The following is a 17,505-nucleotide window of genomic DNA, read 5'->3' on the forward strand; positions in this document are numbered from 1 at the left end:
TGTGATGAGTGAAGTAATCAAATTTGCAGATGATACAAAATTATTCAGAGCAGTTAAATCACAAGTGCATTGTGATAAATTGCAGGAGGACCTTGTGAGACTGGAAGATTGGGCATCCAAATGGCAGATGAAATTTAATGTGGACAAGTACAAGGTGATGCATATAGGGAAAAGTAACCCTTGCTGTGGTTACAAGATGTTAGGCTCCACATTAGTTGCTAGCACCCAGGAAAGATATCTACGCATCATAGTGGATAATACATTGAAATTGTCTGCTCAGTGTGCTGTGGCAGTTAAAAAAGCACAGAGAATGTTAGGAATTATTAGGAAGGGAATAGAGAATAAAATTGAAAATGTCATAATGCCTCTGTATTGCTCCTTGGAGAGACCACACCTTGAGTACTATGTATAATTCTAGTCACTGCATCTCAAAAAAGATATAATTGCTCTGGAGAAGGTAGAGAGAAAGGTGACCAAAATGATAAAGGGGATGGAACAGCTTCCCTATGAAAAAAGGCTAAAGAGGTTAGGGTTGTTTAGCTTGGAGAAGAGACAGCTGAGGGGGATATGATAGAGGTCTTTAAAAACTTGAGAAGTCTAGAATGGGTAAATGTGAATTGATTACTTACTCTTTCGGATAATAGGACTAGGGGACACTCCATGAACTTAGCTAGTAGCATATTTAAAACTCATCGGAGAAAATTCTTTTTTTACTCGATGCATAATTAAGTTCTGGAATTTGTTGCCAGAGAATGTGGTTAGTGCAGTTAGTATGGCTGGATTTAAAAAAGGTTTGGATAAGTTGAGGAGTAGTCCATAATCTGCTATTAATCAAGTTGACATAGGAAACAGCTGTTAGGATCGTGGACCCTGCAGTTGTCGTGCTGTGGATTCCCACAGTGGGCATCACAGCCAGGAGGCGGCGCTGAGGAGAGACTTCGAAGACGGCTTCACCACTGGAAGCCCAAGGTCCCCCCAGGAGGAGCCTGAAAGGACCCGGGCCTCTTGGTTTTAGGTGGATCCTATGCGACCAAGGATCAGAAGAGCAGCCTACCGAGGTAATCCAACGATGAGATAGCGCCCAGGAGGTCAGGAGACTTCACCCTTGGAAGCCTGCGGTCCCCCCGGGAGGAGCCCGTGAGGACCCAAGCCGCTGGGGCTTAGGAGAAACCTCAGGGCGGGTGACGAACAAGTACCTGCGGCAGTGGGAAGAGACGAAGCCGAAGTCCAGGAACAAGCCAAGGTCGGGAGCCAGAAGTCAGATGTCGGATTCCAAAACCAGGGACGGAAGCAAAAGCTGGAGTCGAACAACGAAGCAAGGTCAGGAGCCAGGAATCAGACGTCAGGGACAAGCAGGAACCTTGAAGCAGGAAGCACAACTAGCTACGAAGAGTCAACCTTGTTGCAAGGCCCTGGCTAGCTGTGGCTGCCGGGTTTAAATAACCCGGCAGCGTCTTATGTCAGCGGGGAGGCGTCCTCTGTTTTCCCACGCTGGCCCCTTTAAATCGAGAGCCCCTGCGCCTAAGGGGCGGGGCCAGCAGCGGATCACCGGCGGCATCTCCCTCGCAGGGGGGACGCCGCAGTAGGCCACGTCTCAGGCCTGGACGGCTACGTCTCGGGTCTGGTGGGCCAGAGGGGAGCTCCCGCGGACAGGGCAGAGCGGGTGGTAAGTGGAGATCCCGGGGCATGGCCTGGGATCACAACAACAGCCACTGCTATTACTGGCATCAGTAGCATGAGATCTGCTTAGTATTTGGGTACTTGCCAGGTACTTGTATCCTGGATTGGCCACTGTTGGAAACAGGATGCTGGGCTTGATGGACCCTTGGTCTGACCCAGTATGGCAATTTCTTATGTTCTTAAAGCTTTGATTCTTGTGCAACATTAATTCCTTTCAGGTATTTAAAAGTCTGTATCATATCTCCCCTGTCCCTCCTCTGCTCCAGGTTATACATATTCAGTTCCTTCAGTCTACATAAGAACAGTGGCCAATCCAAGTCACAAGTACCTGGCAAGTACCCAAACATTAAATAGATCTCAAGTGTTATGTAATGGGAGGCCTTGAGAGGCTTTCGCATTCGCAATCTGTTGCACTCAGGTGGCTGGGAGCGGTGAGATGTGTGCCCCTTGCGGTAAGACGGACCTCGTCTAGGGTTGGAGGTGACCAGGCCCCTGTCGACCTGCATGCCTGGATGAGGCCAACCACGCAAGGTTGGTCTCTGAGTGGTCCTCCGACTACTCCCAGCCCTTTCAGACCTGCTGCAGGGAGCAGCAAAGGCAGCAGGCCGGACAAGAGACGAGGGTGGACAAGGGCTGAGACGAAGGCTTCAGGACTCAGGAGAAGAACACAAGCCATCAACATCCAGAAAGGCGAGCAGATGGAAGCTCCGGTCATAGAAGGCATCTGAGACTAGAGTAGGTGGAGTCTCAAGGTAACAGAAATGTCCGAGGCAAGGATGACTCTTACGGACCTTGGGAAATCCAGACGAGATGAAAAGGACTTGGAAGACTTAAACGAAGACGAGTGGGCACTGTTCCTCAGGGCACCCTACACAGCCCACTACTCAGGGCAGACCCAATGGGCTGGTCACGGACCACCCTGTCCTCTATGCGCCCTACACAGCCTAAGGAGGCTGGTCACGGACCACGCAGGAGTGGGGCAGGCTCAGGAAAGGAATCCAACTGGCAGAGGCTCTAGTGACCGGAAACAGGAACCGACAGAATGGATTTACCCTCAGGGTGGCCACCTGGAAGACTCAGAGAGCTGGAACATTACAGGAACAGACATCAGGAAGATCAGGTACATAAGGCCCTCTAGGCAGGGGACATCAGGCCTTCTGGAACATCAGGAGGGCAGAGACAGAGGACGACAGAAACATCAGGACATCAGAGACCGGGATCAGGAACAGCAGAGATGAAACGAAGAGGGAGCCCTTGGAATACTGGAACATCAAGCAAGAGCAGGAACATGGAGTCCAAGGGGAAGGAGAAGCTCCCCAGATGACTGGCTCATTGCGAAGGCAAAGCTGACTGGAAGTTGAAGTCCTTTTATAGGGCTGAAGACAGGCAACTCCCTGGGAGGAGTTTGGATGGGCAACACCTAGCTGGCCCTATAACTGAGGAGAAGTGCTGCGGGCCAGCCCCTAGGGAGAAGGGTGTGGCCCAAACCAGGAAGTCCATGCAAACTCAAGCAAGCCTCAGTCAGGCCCCAAGGGCATTGAAGGCCTCCCAGGCCCTGGAGCAAATCCTGGATAGTTCATAGGCGAGATCCTGGCTTCGGAGCGGCCTCCAGGAAAGAGGTGAGACCCCTCCCGTAGCACAGGAGGATTCATAACATCAATAAGCAATAACTGGCAATAAGCAGTGGCTATTCCGTATTGATTAATAGCAGTATGTAGACTTCTCCTCCATGAACTTATCCAAACCTTTTTATAACCACATCCTCTGGCACTGAATTCCAGATCTTAATTGTATGTTGAATGAAAAATAATTTTCTCTGATTTGTTTTGAATGTGCTAATTGTTAACTTCATGGAGTGCCTCCTAGTTTTCCTACTATCTGAAAGAGTAAAGAACTGATTCACATTTACTGCTGGGAAGGGGTTCAAGTCCTTTCATGATTTTGTAGATCTCTTTCATATGCCCCCGCAGCTGTCTCTTCTCCAAACTGAACAGCCCTAACCTCTTTAGCCATTCCTCATAGGGGAGCTGTTCCATCCCCTTTATCATTTTGGTCGCCCTTCTCTGTACTTTCACCAGTGCAACTATATCTTTTTTTAGATTGGGCGACCAGAATTGCACACGGTATTCAAGGTGCGGTCTCACTATGGAGCGATACAGAGGCATTATGACATCCACCGTTTTATTCGCCATTCCCTTCCTAATAATTCCTAATATTCTGTTTGCTTTTTTTGACAGCCACAGCACGCTGAGCTGAGGATTTCAATGTATAATACACTATGATGCCTAGATCTCTTTCCTGGGTAATAACTCCTAATATGAAACTTCATATCGTGTAAATACAGCAAGGGTTATTTTTCCCTATATGTATCACCTTGCCCTTCTTCACATCAAATTTTCTCTGCCATTTGGATGCCCAATGTTCCAGTCTCACAAGGTCCTCCTGCAATTTATCGCAGTCTACTTGTGATTTAACTATTCTGAATAATTTTGTGTCATCTGAAAATATGAAACCCTCACTCATCTTACCCCTTTCCAGATCATTTATAAATATATTAAAAAGCACCATTCCAAGTACAGATCCCTGAGGCACTCCACTGTAGAGATGTGCAGAAGGTACAGATTCGTCTGATTCGGTATTCATATTCGTCGGGGGTGGGGGGGGGGGGAATACGTTGCATTCGTTCAATGGCGGTGCCGATCTGTTGATACGTTTCATTCGTTTTCCGGTTCCCATTAAAGTCAATGGGGGAAGTATTTGCAGCCTATTTTTGGCTGCAGAATTGGGGTTTTCTTGTCAATTTTGATGAAACTTCTGGGAAGCAATCATCAGAACAAGAAAAGAGCTCCAAGATACTTAGACTGTAGCAAAGTGGCACCAAAGTGGAATGAATAGCCTAAGGTACTTTAAAGGGGCAAAGGGGTAACAGGAGTGGCAAGAGTGCTTTAATAGAGGTGCAAAGCAGCAGCTAGAGTGTCAAAAACAAACCACACTTTCAAAAGAGATCACAGTTAACAGATGAATGAATCCTCGAAGGCAGCACGACAGGCAAAGTGCAAGACAAGTGGCATCAACATCCTACAGCACAATGAAAGGGGAACATAGCAAGCAGAAAGACTAGCACCAACACACTGAGCAACCATGATAGTGGCAAGAACACCACAAGGAGTTGAGTGAGTCATCTGGTGTATGGCAGCAAGGCAGAGTGGCAGAGGGTACATACAGGCTGGCTACACCCACGGAGAGTTCCCTTTCCTTTGCGCAGGAAAGGGCTCCCTAGAATGGGTTCGCCCCTAGAGTGGGGTGTTTTCGTTGGCATCTAGTAAGCTCTCGCTGGTCTTTTAAAATCTGGTGGAGTTAGCAGATATACAAACGAGAATTTTCAAGGCCGAGGCGGAGGAGGTTTTCATGTAAACAGCGGATCAACATGGGTCAGAGGGTAGATACAAGCTGGCTACACCCGGAGAGAGTTCCCTTTCCTTTGAGCAGGAAAGGGCTCCCCAGAATGGGTTGGTGCCTAGATTGGAGCACAAGCCTTAAAAGCACGGCAACATGGAGCAGGGTGCCATGTGAACAGCAGTTCAACATGGGTCAACAGGTGCTAAGAAATAGGCTGGCTGGCTACCCCGGGGAGAATTCCCTTTCCTTTGAGCAGGAAAGGGCTCCCCGGAATGGGTTGGCCCCTAGAGTGGAGCACGAGCCTTCAAAGCGTGGTGACGTGGAGCAGGGTGCCATGTGAACGGTGGTTCAACATGGGTCAACAGGTACTAAGAGATAGGCTGCTACACCTGGGGAGACTTCCCTTTCCTTTGAGCAGGAAAGGGCTCCCCGGAATGGGTTGGCCCCTATAGTGGAGCACGAGCCTTCAAAGCGTGGCGACGTGGAACAGGATCTCACTGTGAGCATGGTCTCACTATGTTTGCCACAGTCTAAGTACCTTGGAGCTCTTTTCTTGTTCTGAACATGGGTCAACAGGTGCTAAGAGATAGGCTGCTACATCCGGGGAGAGTACCCTTTCCTTTGAGCAGGAAAGGGCTCCCCAGAATGGGTTGTCCCCTAGAGTGGAGCACGAGCCTTCAAAGCGTGGCGACGTGGAGCAGGGTGCCATGTGAACAGTGGTTCAACATGGGTCAACAGGTGCTAGGAGATAGGCTGGCAGTGGCTACACCGGGGAGTGTTCCCTTCCCTTTGATCAGGAAAGGCTTCCTTGGAATGGGTTGGCCCCTAGTGTATAATGGTACAAATTGTTAGGATTTAAGCATTTGCAAACAGATCATAACTTCATAAGCAAGACGGAGGAAGTTATCTTCTCTGTCCTGAAACTAAAGAAAATTGTTTGTTTTATTTAAGGATCCATGCTGTGAAGGATTACTAGTTTGAATTGCCAGAGACTGAGGTTTCCCTTTGCAACGAGGGTTCAGCCATTAGGACTGGACATAAGGCCTGGACGAACAGGCACAGCATTCGAGGACAGAGGTCAAGCCCATGTCGGGACATAAGGCCTAGATGGACAGGCACAGCAATCGAGGACAGAGGTCAAACCCTTGAATGAACATAAGGCCTGGACAGACAGGCACAGCAATCGAGGACAGAGGTCAAGCCCACGTAGGGACATAAGACCTGGTCGGACAGGCACAGCATTCGAGGACAGAGGTCAAACCCTTGAATGAACATAAGGCCTGGACAGACAGGCACAGCAATCGAGGACAGAGGTCAAGCCCACGTAGGGACATAAGGCCTGGATGGACAGGCACAGCAATCGAGGATAGAGGTCAAGCCCACCTAGGGACATAAGGCCTGGAACGACAGGCACAGCATTCGAGGATTTCCTTTCTGCAGGTATGTTGAGGTTTGACCTGTCACTTCTTCCTGAACTGGTTCACTGCCAAAAGAAAATGGCATCTTTTTTATTTCTGAAAGATAATTCAATAGAGGATGCTTTTAGAGCAATAGAGAATGCCATTTGTGAAGCAAGAAATGAGCTGGAGATTATTTTTGAATACCCAGTGGATCGTGGACAGACAGGTACAGCGTTTCAGGTCAGGTACATGTGCTGCAGTGCTTATATTATCTGGGGCACAGGAGGCAGTTGTAGCTGCTGCAAGGCTTTCAATTGCTTTTATTCATCTTGCCATTCACAGAGAAAATTTGGATACCCAAGCAAAAAACACTAGCATTTCCATCAACTCTGGTGCCAGCTTTGAGCGGTGAGGGCTCATGATATCCCCTATCATTGAAAAGATATGTTCACTGGTTGGTGGACATGGCAGATATCGCTGAGCCACTTTGGCTAGGTGTGGCCAGACTGTGGACTTGTGTGCCCAATATGCCAGCGGATCTGTCTGCATGTTCTCTGTGGGCTCTGAGAGATACCGTGTCACTGACAGCTGTGCTGGTGTCTCCTTTGCTTGGGTGGGCCGAGAGTCACTCATGCCAGCTGCTTTCTCTTTAGCCTGTAGCACAAAAGATGAATCTTTATGGGCAACATGCCTTTGGCGTTCTGAAGTGAGGAGGAGGTGGTACTAGCTGTCGCTGACAGAGTGCTGCTGCTGTTTGGGCTAGCACAGACACCCACTGTCTGTGGGTGTCTGGAAATATACTCTCCCAATATACTTGAGTCTGCAAAACTACCCAGTGCCCACTGGCACTGATACCCAGTGCACAGAGAGACTGAGTGAGTTCAATTAAACAAATGCAGTTAACAAAAAAAGCTGGAATTGTTGGCACAGCAAGGAAATCGATGAAATATATTTTTCAATGGAAATTCTAGCAAACTAGCTAGAAATTGAATATATCTCTCCCACCCACACCAAATGGTGTTTGTAACCTACCCCAGGGGGTGAATTAAACAACAAAATGCCGCTGCTAGCAGCTTCTCTCCCTGGCACAGAAAGACCATCTCAGATCAACTAAAAAAAGTGCTTAAAAAAAAAAAACCAGGGCTAGCTGGCACTGCAACCAAATGAATAACAAATATCTGTTTCTATCTAAGTAATTAGCCTAGCTAGCAATTGAATACAGATTTGAAAACTCAGACTAGCTCTGAGTGCAGCCACGTCCCGCAGACAGACCACCTCCCGGCCTCCCCAGATCACCCCTGCAAAGAAAGTGCGTGGCATGCTGCATGCTTAAGTATATATAGTGCTAGGTCATCAGGAAAAGCGTCACCGACCACTGAGTGAGAGCGCGATTGGCTGCATTGCAAAACTTCTTATCACTGATACGTTGCATTCTGGTCTCCTTGCCAACCTGTCTGACCCACTCTGACAGGGATGTGAGGTCACTGATGACTCATAGGAAAGGACTGGTTTTTGGCTATGGATACACCCAAATGGCGATCTCTGATTTCAAATGGCAGCTAAGAAAAATGCGTGGCACCAAACGCATAGAACGGATGATATGTTATATTTGTGGGGAATCGCGATATGTTTTGCAAGCCCATGAATACAACGAATATGGATGGACATATACGTTGCGGATTGCTAATACGTTGCAAATGAATGCACACCCCTACTCCGCTGTTTATTTTTTCCACTGAAACCAGACCATTTAATTGTACTCTCTGTTTCCTGACTTTTAACCAGTTTGTAATCCACAAAAGGACATCTCCTCCTATCCCATGACATTTTAGTTTTCTTAGAAGTTTCTCATGAGGAATTTGTCAAATGCTTTCTGAAAATCTAAATATATCACATCTACCAGTTCATCTTTATCCACGTTTATTCACCTCTTCAAAAAAATGTAACAGATTTGTGAGGCAAGACTTCCCTTGGGCATATCCCTGCTGGCTATGTCTCATTGGATCATGTCTATTTATATGTTCTATAATTTTATTCTTTATTACAGTTTCAACGATTTTTCCCAGCACCAAAGTCAGGTTTACCAACCTATAGTTTCCCGTATCATCTCTGGAGCCCTTTTTATACACATCAGGGTTATGTTGGCTACCTTTCAGTCTTCGGGTACAACGGATGATTTTAATGATAGGTTACAAATTACTTATAAAAAATCTGAAATTTCATTGTTTAGTTCTTTCAGATCCCTAGGATGTATACCATCTGGTCCAGGTGAATTACTACTCTTCAGTTTGTTAATCTGACCTACTACATCTTCCAGGTTTACAGTTATTCGGTCAATTCTTCTGAATCGTCACCCTTGAAATCAGTCTCTGGAATGGGTATTTCTCAACATACTCCTCAGTAAATACCAAAGCAAAGAATTAATTTAGTCTTTCTGAGATGTTTCCTGCTTTGAATATATTTTAAAAAGTTTTTATTATGAGTTTTTACTTCTCTGCCAACTTCTTTTCAAATCCTCTTTTAGCCTGTCTTATTAATGTTTTACATTTAACTTGCCAATGCTTACGCTTTTTCTTATTTTCTTCAGATAGATCCTTTATCCAGTTTTTGAAGTAAGATCTTTTAGCTAAAATAGCCTCTTTCACCTCATATTTTAACAATGTTGGCAATTGTTTAGCCTTCCTTCCACTTTTCTTAATGCATGGAATATATCTGGACTGTTCTTGTAATATGGTATTTTTTAACAATGTCCATGCCTGTTGTACTCTCTGGGGTACATTTTATAAAAAAGCGCGAGCGCGTACTTTTGTTTGCGCACCAGGCACAAACCAAAGTACGCCGGATTTTATAAGATACGCGCGTAGCCTGCTAACCCGGAAACTATATTTCCATTCAGTGCTCCGGATCCAGACAACGCCATCGACCTTTCCCCCAGTTCCTGCCCTTGGTCTGGACTCAGAGAGACCTCCTCCGGCAGACAAGGCAGTCCTCTCACATTGGATTCCTCGGTTCCCGGTTGAGATGCTGGTGGTTCCATGTAGCGGGTAATCGGCTGTTGCTGTATCGGTGAAAGTAAGGGAGCACTCAGGTACACATGTACCTTCCCTTTCCTTTTTGGAGGCATATTGTAAGAAGAAAACTTTCAAGTCAATAAGCACAGTTGACCCTGCTAACGCTAAAACTCAGCGTGCCGCCATCTTGGATCTCCTTTGTCCTTGTCCTTTTTTAAAAAAATACAACAATACAGAAATACTTGACAGTTTTGAGTATTTTCATCCGAGGCTAATTTTAGGTTTGCATGATTTGCATAAACTGAAAATGGCCTTATTCATTGCATTTTGCCCATTCTTTCAATACAAATGCACATCCCTACCACCAACTTCTGTCATAAAGAATCCCATAATCCCACAGTATGCCTAGTATAAGGGTTAAGAGCTTTTTTAGTCAACTAAATGTTTTTAGGGATCCAAGGATAGCAACTAATAAGCACTGCACCTAAATAATATTGTTCTATTTGAACCCATTATTTGATTCTAACTTGTACTTGCCCCAACAATAAAGCTCTGAGTTTTGCCAATTTATCACATTTGTAATGCACAATCCTTCATTTTCTCTAGCTCTAAATATTATTATTTCCTTCACCACACTAGGTGGTCTTTGATACCAAATAAACTAATAGTTTCTTTTGAATACTATTCAACATTGTTTTTGAGATCTCAATTGGAGATGACTGAAAATAATAGCACAGCACTGGCAGAACATTCATCTTCACAGTTGCTACCCACCTAAACAGGAAGGGCTAGTACCCACCCAGGTCTGCAGGTCTCTAAAAATAGATTTAATTATGGTGAGGTAATTTACCTGTACTATCGTTTTCCCTGACTACAACTATCTTGAGCCCCAAATATTTTAAATATTTTCTCATCCAAATAGGAAATTCATTTTCATACTTTCCACTCCCTGATCTGGAATGTTAATGTTAAGTATTTCCAATTTATTCATATTCACTTTAAACCCTGCCACTTTACTTCTCAAGCTCTGCAACCAGATTAGGCAATGTCACCACTAGATTAGCCAGAGAAAAAAGAGGAAATCATCAGCAAAACATGTTATTTTATCCTCTTCCCCCTCACACTTTTATCACTTTAATGTCCATAATGTTCTGTTATTCTAATAGTTCCAGCACCACTGCAAATAGAGACAAGGGACACTTTTGCCTTGTTTCCCCTAACCCATCTTAAAAGTTTCTACAATATTATTGTGAAAATAAGTTTCTGTGGAAATCTGTTTATGCCTGTGAATGATGAGCAGATGGCTAATTTTAGAGAATAGTTCATTCATCTTCGGAGATTTGCAATGAAAACTCAATTGCCAAACAATAAAGCACACAGATCAGGTTACTCAAACAAAAGCCTCAACAAAATACAAAACTCTATGCTTTCTGGAAGCATGATAAAAAGTTTAGCTGTTAAGAAGCTTTTTCACAATGAAAATTCCCCAATATTTTGCAAAAATGGTATTTGTTTTGCAACAGTTTGAGACTCATCTCACACAGGGGCTGCAAAGTTTATAAGACAACAAGGTGCCTAATAAATGAGCAGAAAACAGTGCCTTTCATAGTAAACCAGGTAAGAATAGGTCTAACAAAGCTCATTTCTTGTCAGAACTGAGAACACCAGAATTAGAGCCAAATTAGGCTTAAAACAGGATATTCCATCCAGAACTAAAAGGATCCCATGAGATCCATGCAAATGCATGGATCCAAAAACGATATCCCTAGCAGAGCCCTCATTCACTAAACCCTAAAGTTATGGGGGTGGGGCAGGTGGGGAGAGTGGCGGGGTAAAGAGCACAGAAGGGGTAAATACACACAGATACATAGACATATTGATCTCTTAGGCCTTCTTTTCCTTCAGAAAGTAGGATTTAAAAAGTGTCAAAAAGCTCGCTAGTTAGTTTGGTAGCACATGTTTTGACCAAAGCTGCTATAATTTCCTACAACTTCTGGAAGGAAGGAAATTTGGCAAAGAACAACTTGTGTAAGACATTTTGTCCACTGACTTCAATTTTGACCCTTGGGACAAAAGTCCCTCAGCACTTTTTACACAAATTTTAGCTTGATGCCTCCAAGATGACCATATTGGGTCAGACACCCTCCATTTTTAGAGGCCTAGCAGTTTCCTCCTATTCCTTTTGGCATCCAGCTATTTCAGGGCTTTCCAAACCTGTCCTGCTATCTCCAGAGACAGTCACATTTTCAAGATGTCCATAATGAAGACGCATGAGATAAAATAACATATACTGAGCTTCCAAAATTTTATATCTCCCAACACACACACCAGGGATGCTTCTAGAAAACTGCAACTGTGGGCCATAAGTCTAGCCAGGTGTCTGACTGTGATTCTATGACCAACCTGGGGAGCAGACTTCTGATCTAGGACTTAAACCCTTTCATCCACATAGCAGTGCGCACAGCTCGTCCTTTGAGCCACCAGGCCAAGCTTCTCATGCATCCTTTAATTTGTTATTTTTTCACTTATGCTTGTATTCAGCTCTTCTGAAAATAATCCCAGGGTGCATTTTAAACAACTATTACCAGTTTATCTTAAAGTAAGGATTGATATAACAATGCTGTAAATTTGGAAGCATAATAACTGATCAAGCTATTGCTGTAGATCCTACTTTTTTCCTCTTATCCAATTCTGCATCTGATAGTCCCTCATATCATGAGTGCAATCCATCTAACAGGGAAAACTGAAAGCAGAGTTATCCCTGTTTATCTCACAGCACTGCTTTCATGAATTTTCAAGATGCTCTCATAATTGATTTTCATCTTCTCTGTAATATAGCTCCATGGTAAAGGAGCCCCAGAAATAACAGGTCATGACATTACGCACCGAGACACACATCATGATGTACTGCAGCAGATAGATTTAATTAATTTTAATTTGGCATTTGTATTCTGCTTTTACAGGGAAAATCCCCGATCAGAGTGGATTACAAACGTAAGTGAAGACAGCAACCAGTCCTCGTAAATAAACCGGTAGTAGCCTACCCTTACATTTTAAACATTTTGGGGGCAATTTTACAAGTAATTTAACATACAAACATGTTTTTTATGCATACAAATGGCTGATCTAAAATTGACCTGGCACAGCGCATGTAAAAGTATGTGCGTAACCTGGTTTCACATGTACTTTTTCCATACATTGAAGAGAGTAGTTACTCATATAAATGTAACATACAATTGAAGGAATTTTTAAAAGCCATTTCTGCATGTAAAGTGCACTTACACAATGGCATATATTCTAGCAATTTTCAAAAGTCCACTTACATGGGTAAAGTGCATTTACATGCGTAAAACCCAGTTTTATGCATGTAAATCCTTTTAAAAATTACCCCTTGCAAGTCACTTTACGCTCCATCGCCTCAGTCACAAATTTAGACAGTTATTTTCAAACCAGCGTGCTGGTGCACATTTGCGTGCATACATTGGCCCCTGCCCAGGGACGTAGCTATTTTATAACTGGCATGTGTATATGCATGCATGTCATAAAATAGTCTGGCTGCATGTACATGTGCACCGATTTTGTAATGGGCGTGTGCATGGGTGCGCAAATCCCGCCTCTACCTCATAAATCGGGGGATTTTAAAAGGGGCCTGCGTCGACGCCTTTCCCAGTTTTACCAGTTTGTCCCCAGTTAGAACATAAGAACATGCCATACTGGGTCAGTCCAAGGGTCCAGCAAGCCCAGCATCCTGTCTCCGTGGCCAATCCAGGCCATAAGAACCTGGCAAGTACCCAAAAACTAAGTCTATTCCATGTTACTGTTGCTAGTAATAGCAGTGGCTATTTTCTAAGTCAACTTAATTAATAGCATGTAGTGGACTTCTCCTCCAAGAACTTATCCAATCCTTTTTTAAACACAGCTATACTAACTGCACTAACCACATCCTCTGGCAACAAATTCCAGAGCTTTATTGTGCACTGAGTAAAAAAGAACTTTCTCCGATTAGTTTTAAATGTGCCACATGCTAACTTCATGGAGTGTCCCCTAGTCTTTCTATTATCTGAAAGAGTAACTATCCGTTTCACATCTACCCGTTCTAGACCTCTCATGATTTTAAACACCTCTATCATATCCCCCCTCAGGCGTCTCTTCTCCAAGCTGAAAAGTCCTAACCTCTTTAGTCTTTCCTCATAGGAGAGCTGTTCCATTCCACTTATCATTTTGGTCGCCCTTCTCTGCACCCTCTCCATCGCAACTATATCCCTTCTGAGATGCGGCGACCAGAATTGTACACAGTATTCAAGGTGCGGTCTCACCATGGAGCGATACAGAAGCATTATGACATTTTCCGTTTTATTCACTATTCCCTTTCTAATAATTCCAATATTCTGTTTGCTTTTTTGACTGCCGCAGCCCACTGAACTGATGATTTCAATGTTTTATCCACTATGATGCCTAGATCTCTTTCTTGGGTTGTAGCACCTAATATGGAACCCAACATTGTGTAACTATAGCATGGGTTATTTTTCCCTATATGCATCACCTTGCAGTTAACCACATTAAATTTCATCTGCCATTTCAATGAGTTCACCCAGTTAAGAAGAACTAGGTACTCCAAACCCCTTAGTTTTCACACCCCTCAGTTAACCCCAAACCTTAAAACCACAAAATCTGCCTATTTTATCTTTATTTTATAACTTACACCTCATCCATAGCGGCAGGGGATCTGGGTGCACGCCCAGCCACGTGAGTATTTACGCACACATCTCTGGTTCACACTCCAAAACACCTATGCCCCACCCAGACCAAGCCCACACCCTGCTCCTTTTTGAAAATTTTGGTGATGTGCGTGCTGCGGAAGATACACACGTATCTGGGCGGCTTTTAAAATCTACTTGGCGCATGTGAGCCTGTCTTGGGCAAGTTATCCTGTAATTGATGCCTGCACCAGGCTTTTAGATTGTAAGCCTTTTGGGGATAGGGAAATACCTACAGTACCTGATTACAATCTGCTTTGATGCACCAAAAAGTGGAAAATAAATCAATATAAATAAATACATCCCTTTCCCTTATCTGACCCTTATTCTTTGACCTGTGTAGCTCCAGAAAGATAATCAAGAAATATATTAAGGCAGTCCAATAAGAAGACATCATCTTATATTTTTTTGTTTATTGCTATTTCTATGCATTCAAATGGACTAACTCAGCAACCATACTAGGAATGTGCAGAAGCAAAAATTTAATTATGGTTTATTTATTCGTTTCATAGGCCAAATAATTCTTTTGGTTTGTTTCATACAAATGTTTTTGTTTATTCATATTATTTGTTCAATTGTTTCCCATTAAAATGAATGGGGGAAGCAATGCATCCTTTTTTGGGCTCTCAAATTGAGGTTTTCTAATCATTTCTGTTGAAATGTGGGAAGACATGATCAGAAGGGTGAAGGGCACCAATATGTCAAGACTATGTCAGCATGATACCAAAAATGGCATGAATAGCCCAAGGTCCCATGTAAGTCCCCCACCCCCTCCCCTTTGCCCCTATCATGAGGTTCACTGGATTAGAAGGGTCACACTTTTCCCAGGGCAGCTCCTCAATATCCTGGACCTATTTTCTTTTCACGCATTGCCCATACCAGCCTCTGGGAAGGCCAGGGTTCATCCAGCGGGCAGAGGAAGATTCAATCTCCTGGGCCCCTGATGCAATAGTGGGTAACTCAATCTTAGTCAAGAATTCACATCCCAACTCTCATTCACTCAGTCACTGGTTGGCAAATATTCGCATTAGAGGAGTCTTTATTGAGGAATGAGGCACTCTTGAATAAAACATAGAGTCCCAAGTATGGTGTTCAACTGAAATTTACTTTAATTTAAAAAGGATGATCCAGGATAAAACTGCAAAAATCTCAAATAGCAAAACAAAAGTCATAATAAAAGTTGTGGTTTCCATGTCCTTAGTGTCTCCCCTACCTAGCCTCGGTACCCAGCCTGATCCCTTGGATGAATATCTTGTTGAGGGAGGAGGGGGAAAGGTCTGGTAATGAAATTCAGAACTGTGCTTCTCAGCCACAACTTCAAGGCAATGAGGGGTGGACAAAAAACTCCTTCCAAACAAAACAGGATAAATCTCTGACAGATAAAAGTCTCCTCTGGAAGGAAATTGCTGTCACTGCAAATCTGTCTCTATCCTTGATAGGGTTCTGTCAGTGTCCTGGCCTCTGGATCCAGGAAAAGACCATCACCAAGAAGACCAGGGCAACCAATCCAATGGAACTCAGAAAAAATAGGAAAACATTTAAAATCACTATCCTAGCCTTCCACCCTACTTCTTTTTTTAGTTATACTGTAGTGTTTTGTCCCAAATATAGAATAAAAATAAATACAAGAATATATTCCCACCTCACCTCTTTTCTGGTTCTCCACCTTACTGTTTTGTTGTATGCCTCAAAAATCCTGGCCTAGTTCTTCTACCCTGCTACTTTCTTGATTATACTGAGATGTTTTGGCCCTGTAGGGCACAGCAAACCCAAGCCTTGGTTAACCCCTAGAATTTGCTTCCTACATTCCTATGCTCACTCTGCAGAATGTCTCTGGCTAAAATCCCATACCCTTGCCAACTTCATACAATTTCAGATTCATGCTGATGTCTTTCTGTCTACCATTGCATTTGCCAAACAACTATGTTCATCTGACAAATTCTTTTGCATCCAACCCTCCCAGTCTCTTTGCCTCTCAATTCCTTCCTCAGACTTCCTTTACCTCCCTAATCCCTCCCGCCCCTTCACTTTCTGCCCAGACCATGGCTGATTGCTTCCATGAGAAGATTCACAAAATTAGTTTTCAGTTCTCAACCAGGTCACCTCTACCTCCCTCTGTCCAACTTTATTCTTCTATTATTCCCCTGGACTCTACCATCCTCTACTCCTTTTCAGAAGTCACAATGGAAGAAACTACCCATCTTCCTCCAAACTCGTTACTTGTTCCTCTGACCCCCATTCTCACCCAGTTCCTCAGCTTTAATTGCACTGCAGTCATCCCTTTCATCTGTCTCATCCTCAATCTAACTCTTTGCACTGCTACTGCTCCTGCTTGCTGGCAGCAAAAACACCGTGTTGGTGCGAAGGCTGTCGGCTTCCGCAGGCCCCCTCCCCTTTGCCCCCCTCCCCCGTTTTCACTGGATTCACCATTCTGCGATAGAATGGTGAATCCAGGCCATAGTGTGATCACACCACTCCTCAAAAAAACCTCATTGCACCCTAGCTGCCCTGCCAACTATCATCTCATCTCCCTCCTCCTTTTTGCTTCCAAACTACTTGAATGTGTTGTTCACCGCCACTGTCTTGACATTCTTTCATCTCAAGCCATTCTTAATCCACTTCAGTCTGGTTTTCACCCTCTACATTCCACAGAAATAGCCCTTGTCAAAAGTCTTCAGTGACTTGTTTATGATTAAAACCAAAGGCCTTTACTCAGTCCTTACCCTCCTTGACCTATCTGCTGCATTTGACACTGCTGATCACCATCTTCATACTCTGTCCTCACTTTGATTTCAGGACTCTGTCCTGTCTTGATTCTCTTCTTACCTCTCCCATCATACTTTTAGTGTTTCCTTTGTCAATGACATAATCTCTTCTACTGCATATAAGTTTACCCATGCAAATTACACTCTCCAAAGAAGAGGTGTAACAGTGTGAGTTATATTCATATGCCAATTATCAATGGATTTTCAAAGCAAATTTCTGCGCTTAAGTTCACTTTGAAAATTCAGGGTAAAATCAGAGCCTAAAAGGTATACGCAGAATTTACCCAAATGCACACAGATATAAAATTACCCTCCAAGGGCCTGATTTTTCAAATTATTTATGCACATGTAACCCCTGTAATAGTAAAACCTGAATAACAGTTCCAGAGGCCATATCTCAAACTTCTGTTTCAAGTGGAACACTGTGGTTATACCCTAAGATGTAATTTCCTGGGTTTCCTGCACAGGGAGAAAGCTTATTTTCAAGGCCCTT

The sequence above is a fragment of the Rhinatrema bivittatum genome, chromosome 4 (genome assembly GCF_901001135.1).
Source record: "Rhinatrema bivittatum chromosome 4, aRhiBiv1.1, whole genome shotgun sequence".
NCBI classification, from domain to species: Eukaryota; Metazoa; Chordata; class Amphibia; order Gymnophiona; family Rhinatrematidae; genus Rhinatrema; species Rhinatrema bivittatum.